Here is a 6202-nt window from a genome sequence, read left to right as displayed (position 1 = left end):
CCAAAATCATCTGTTGTGATTTGGGTGGAAGTGTTTACTTTTGATCTCTCTTGTCCTTTCTGTCTCCACATCCTGGTATAATTAATTCTTCTCAGCACAGAAAGCTAAGAAGGGAAGAGGAAGAATATCCCTATTTAATGAACTTCTTTGCACAGCTGGAATCCAGAAGCAGCAGCAGCAGCAATTAGTCAACCATTTTTGGTACATCCATAGTCCTTCTCTTTTCTTTGAAATTTAGAAGTGTTCAAAGCTTTAAATTAAAAAAAAAAAGGAAGTCAATAACACAGGGCTGGCTTCAAAGACATGAATAGCTATTTAAGTCTGTCCTCTGACAAATATTGAATATATGACCCAATGCTGTGGTACATCAGAAATAACGGCAGACATATATTTCCTAGGCAATTTAATTATTAATGATTTGTTGTCTGGCGGTGGTAACCTTAGTGCCAGTGGGTAACCAACTTGAAAGAAGCATTCACTGGACAAGAGGGTCTTCTCTGTCTCATGTCTCCTGTAGACACGTCAGGTGAAATGCGGAGAGGAGGAGCCTGAGGGGAAAGAGAGCATCAGGATAGGGAGGAGGGTAGTGGGAGTGTGTGTGAGGGAGGTTGTGGATTGTGGCTGGCTGACAGGCAGAAAGGGAGCCATAGCTGGCTCTGCTGCTGCTGCTGTCATCCACACAGCTCTGCTCTTCCATGCTGCCAGCCCAGCACTAGCAGTCCCCCAAAGCAGTAGGGGTGCTCAAGGGGAGATGGGGAGTCTCCACACCCCGGGCACCACAGAACTTACTCCCTGAGTTGAGGGAAGAGGATTGGAGTAAGAGGAAGAAGGGGAGATATTTGGGGGGAGGTTAAAAAGAGGGGAAAGGCTCCCACCTTTTCACCCTCCTCCACAATGGGAGAGCAGGATTCTTCACTGATGTCACTGCTTGAAGAGGGCTGGGGGAAAGCAATTGGTCCTAACTTCAGAACCGGGGCAAGCTGGGTGGAGAGGAAAGAGACAGCTGCATCCTCTTGCCCAGTTGGGCTTCTCAGGAATGGCTTCGGCTCTCCCTAGGATCCTGGGAGAGTTGCTGTTGCACCAAGTATTACAAAAGCTTCTTTCTCATTTGATGCCTTCTTCCATAAGGTGGTAATGATGTCTACGAAGATGGAAAAGAGTTCTGGGAAATCATGGCCCCGGTGCTCCTTCACCTCAGAAGGTTAGAGAAGGCTTTGAGGGGCTGCGATCCAAACCCTAACCTGTTAAAATAGCCTCTGACTTCCTTGCCTGTCGGTACCCCAATTTATGAATTTCCAGAGGCTTCTCCCGCATGGATGGGGAATGTCCTGTAGTACTTACAAAATGGAGCCCATTTAAAGATTCAAAATGTGTGCAGAGCCTGGGATCCAGATAAGTGGGAGGCCCGCCACTCCACTCCAGACATTGGCACACTAGGGAAGTGAGCACAGCCTCTGTCCAACAGACCTTGGCTCCCAGGCTCACCCAAGGGAAGCACAATGATCCGAGATGCAGCTGCTGCTTTGTCTGTGGCTGACGGTATGAAATGAACAGCTCCCCACTCCTCCAAACCTACAAGAAACGGGCTGAAATGATTGGCCGTGGTTTTGAGCGGAATGATGATGATTCTGCACAAGGAGGGGGAGATTCAGAGTACAAAAATATAGGGGGGATTCGACTCAAAAAGGAAAAGATGGCAAACAGCTTACACTTCATGAGCTGCCTGTTAATGAAGCAGCCCCTCGGCTCTGTGCAAAGGACAATATCCTTTTGACAAGAAGAGATGCCCTTTCTTGGCACATTTCTCCAGAGCTCACTTAAAAACACATTTACCAAACAACCAAGTCTGGGATGGAAGAGCAGATTCAAGGCAGGAGCCTTGAATGTGGAGAAAGAGATGAATTATGCCCTAAGGGAATTAAAATAGAGGATGGATTCTCAGATTTCCAGGATACTGTGTAGACCCTTTCCCAGCAGGAAGCTGTAAAAATACAGTTAACAGTAGATAAAACTAAATGTGAAGGATTTGCAGTATTTAATTTGCAGTAGGCTGAAAAGGTGATGGCAAAACAGATGGAGTTCTTTTGCATCCAAACTGATAATGAATCACTGCAACATTCAGAAAAGGGATTGTCTGGATTTTACCAGCAGAGCTGGGAAGACCACACCCATGTGGCTTGATAGCAGGACAAACAGGACAAAGACAATTTACAAAACTGGCAGCCTCCACCGTTTGGGATGGATGGGATGCTGAGCAGAATTTATTCCAGTCATGAAATCAAATCTCAGTCATCAGAAAATCCTGGGATTTTAAAAGAGTTTCCAAAATCAGCTTTTAACTTGGAATGGAAGATTTTTAAAATAGAGCCTGAAGATCTAATGTAGTCATGATTCTCCCACAGTACTTTGGGGAGGGGGGGAGGGAATGGCATTAAATCTGAGGATAAAGCTACATTCCCAAAACAAGCCTTAATAACCAATGTTGTCTCAATCAAATCAAACAGATTTCATAGCCAAAACTTAAGGACTGGTATGTCAGTCTGTGGAAATTGAGTGGGGAGGATAGGGGAAGGGATGAAGGCATAGAGAAAACATCACAATCTGGAATATAATATTAATAAATTCACATTTCTGTGTAAGTTGTTTCATTATGTGAGGAAGCTTACAAATTAATACATTATTTAAGAATGTAAAGTGTATTTGTATAACTTATAAAAGCAAAATCTGGATATTGGGATATGTCTTGGGTTCAATGGATATAGTTTGTTTTACTTAAAATTTTAATGTCTACTTTAAATCTAGATTCTAAATATGATGGTTATACATCAGAATTTAAAAATCTATGGAATTATAGGAAAGACAATTAGGTAAAGTGACGGGTAAATAGTAGGTTTATTTGTGAAAATAGAAAATAGGCACTTCATATTTTATATTTTATTTTTAAAATTTATTTTTATTTTATTTTATTTCATATTTTGAAGGAAGTTTGAGTGGCTATTACCTTAGATAAAGCTGGGCTTTTTTTTAAAAGAGGATTTGTGTGTGTATGTGTAAATATATGTACATATATTTATATAGATGTAGATATATAAATGCATATATAGATTGATAGATAAATAGCTACAGTGATAACTGGATTTATCTATATCTTCTGCATTTTACTTGGAGGAAGGAAGGAAAAACCCTCTTTTAATAATAGAAAAGTTGTTGTCTGATGTTTCCACTATAAAACTGTTCTAGATATTTTATATATGTACCTACATATATTTGACATGATTAGCACACATATCAGCCTTTCTGCATAAGAATAAGAATTTTCACATTTGAATCCTTCCCCCTGATAAAATGAATAGAGGTCTTTTATCAAAACATACTTTCCCTATTGATTTGACAGACAGTCACAAGACGTGGTCGACAGATCTCCATACTTGTTGCAAAGTAATTCAGTCCTTGGTTAAGGACATGACAGATACCATGAAATGCACCTTTTCTGTCTCCATTTCAGTGGATATGTAATCATTACTCAGTCATCTTAAATGTCATACTAAAATTTGTCAGTCCGGTGTTAAATGAGGTGTCTGTACTATAATCTCTGCTTACTCTAATGTGTATAATTGTTTTATCAGTTTTGATCTGTGGAATGGTTATATAGTAGAAACACCAGTCTACTTTTCTATTATTAAAATAGGTGGTTTTTATTCCTCCCCGTCCCCATCAAAGTCAAATATAGAAAGTAACCAAACCAGATAAAGTGGTTCTGCTAAAATCTTATTCTGGAATTGTGATCTATTTGACGTTCTACAGTGATCGAATCCGCCCATTAATTCCTAAAATCCTCCTAGTAAGCATAAAGAATATAATTCAATGATTTGGAAAATGTTTTCGTTCAGTTAGCAGGTTGGTGCTGTTGCTATGAAAATAAGCCAGTTAAGGTCTGGGTCAGCACTATTTAGAGCCATGTCCTTTGTGAAGCATTGCGTAGCAGCCTGGAACCACTGGACCATGAGAGCTGAAAGAGACCATAGTGCTACATAATTCAAGCCTCTCATTTTGCAGAGGAAAGTGAGACCCAAGTTAGTTATTTACATGTATAAACTCATAGAGTTAGATAGTGGTCTATTTGATATTTGAATGAATCTTTTCGCAAATCCAACACATATCTTTCCCTCCTCCCCATATACACCATGCTGCCCTGTAAATAAGCAGCTAATACTTTTAAATATCAGGAAGGAAGGGGCAGGTAGGTAGGCAGTGGTTAGAATAACAGTTCTTGAGTGAGGAAGATCTGAGTTCAAATCTGACAGATAGCGACGTACTAGCTGTGTGACTTTGGGCATTTAACAACAGCAGCAGCAAGAATCAGGAAGGGAAAGCCTATCTTAGTTTCAATCTTAAGTATTATCAATTTTCACTGATCCATGATTAGTTTATCTGGGACAGATCCTTTTTGTTGTCCAATCATTTCAGTCATGTCTCACTCTTTGTGACTCCATTTGGATTTTTTTTTTTCAAAGATACTGGAGTGATTTGCCATTTTCCTCTTCTCATTTTACAGATAAAGAAACAGAGGTAAAAAGGTTAAATGATTTGCCTGGGGTCACACAGCTGGTAAATGTCTGAAGCCAGATTTGAATTCAAGAATGAGTCTTCCTGATTTTAAGCCCAGCACTCTATTCACTGTACCACCTTCCTGTCCCACATCTCTTTTACCAAGCTGTTAATTCTTTTTTCATAATTTTTCTGCATCATTCTCATTTCTCTCCCAATTTTTCCTCTACTACACATCTCTTTCTTTAACCCTTCTAGGAATTCTTGTTGAGTTTAAGTCCAATTAGCATTTTTCTTTTGGACTTTGTAGCTGTTTTCACGTTGATGTTTTCTTCTGAGTTTATGTCTTGGTCTTTCTTGATATCATAGTAGCTTTTGATGGTCAGATTCTTTTGTTCTTGTTGCTGATTGCTCATTTTCTAGCCTATTTCTTGACTTTGATCTTCATGTAAAAGTTGGTTTCTGCTCACCTGGGAGTGGGGAGGTACTTTCCTAAGCTTCAGGATTTTTGGCGCTCCTGTTTTCAGAGCTAGTTCTGAGAGTTTGCAAGTTCTTGCTTCTTCCAAGATGGTATGATCCTAGGAAAGGTTTGGTTACTGCTCTCCTAGTTTGTGCTCTGATATTTACTCAGGAAGGGCACCTAGTACCTATAGCTACAAGTATGAATGTTCTCTTTGCTCTGTAACTGGCCTATTCTCTTGTGGCTGATTATCAGCACTCCTCTCTACCCTGGAACCAATTCCAAACTACGTATGGGCAATAGAGTTGCCAAGCAGCACCAGATGGAATCAGTGCCAGCAAAAGGTTCATTGTATTCTTCTTCTGACTAGTTGTCTGACCCTCTCCCTGGCTCGGAGCTGAGAGCATTCAAAGCTGCTATGGTCAATACTGTGATCAGTGTGTTTGTGGGCTCCAGACAGGTTTCCACTCTGATGTTACAGACTTCTGTCAATCTTATAAGTTTTCTTAGGCTGGAAAAATGCTTCACCCGAATTGTTTGTTGGCTCTGCCACTCCAAAATTTAACCTAAGACATTATTTTAAAGTTGTTTGGAAGGGAACGTTGGGAGAGTTTAGTTGGATGGCCGCCCCTAATCTACCATTTTGGTTTTTTTCCTAATTATTTTTATAATTAGGAACTGAACCAATAGGAGGAAAATAGTTTTCAAAAGCCAAGAAGGTAGTGTTGCCTTGAATTTGCTCTTCAGTCCCAGAGACTTGAAGAGGGAGAATAAGTAGGAAAGAATCCTCCCAGAGTTTTCAATGTTGTCTGATTTTCCCTCTAGGATGCTCTCTAGTGTTTCCTCTGGAGAATTTCCCAGAATTGAAAGAATCCCTAGAGGAGGCTCTGGTTGATGAGGAAGCTAGACAAAGAAATAGATCAGTTGTTTAAACATCCTTATGGGGGAGACCAAGGATAGTTATGGGATGAGTCTTATGGGAATAATTGTATTAATTAGCAAAAAAGAATGATCATGAAGGAAGTGAAATGTAGTAGAAAGATCACTGAATAACTGAATTTGAAATTAAGGGATTAGGGTCTGAAATCCTCTTTTTGCTTCTTCTCAGCCATGGTATTTACACACACACACACACACACACACACACACATGAAATCTTGAGCAAGTAATTTCCTTTGTATTTCTTCATATGTA

At 39.9% G+C, this 6202-nt stretch overlaps 1 pseudogene; it reads left to right on the top strand.

The window, feature by feature from the left end:
- The first annotated feature begins 635 nt into the window (after window positions 1–635).
- Window positions 636–2985, top strand: LOC141546532 (NGFI-A-binding protein 1 pseudogene; annotated as a pseudogene).
- The last annotated feature ends 3217 nt before the right edge of the window (window positions 2986–6202 follow it).

Source organism: Sminthopsis crassicaudata, chromosome 6, assembly GCF_048593235.1.
Source record: "Sminthopsis crassicaudata isolate SCR6 chromosome 6, ASM4859323v1, whole genome shotgun sequence".
Classification (NCBI taxonomy): domain Eukaryota; kingdom Metazoa; phylum Chordata; class Mammalia; order Dasyuromorphia; family Dasyuridae; genus Sminthopsis; species Sminthopsis crassicaudata.
Note: the sequence above shows the minus strand (reverse complement) of the source record. Positions and strands in the feature narration are given on the sequence as shown.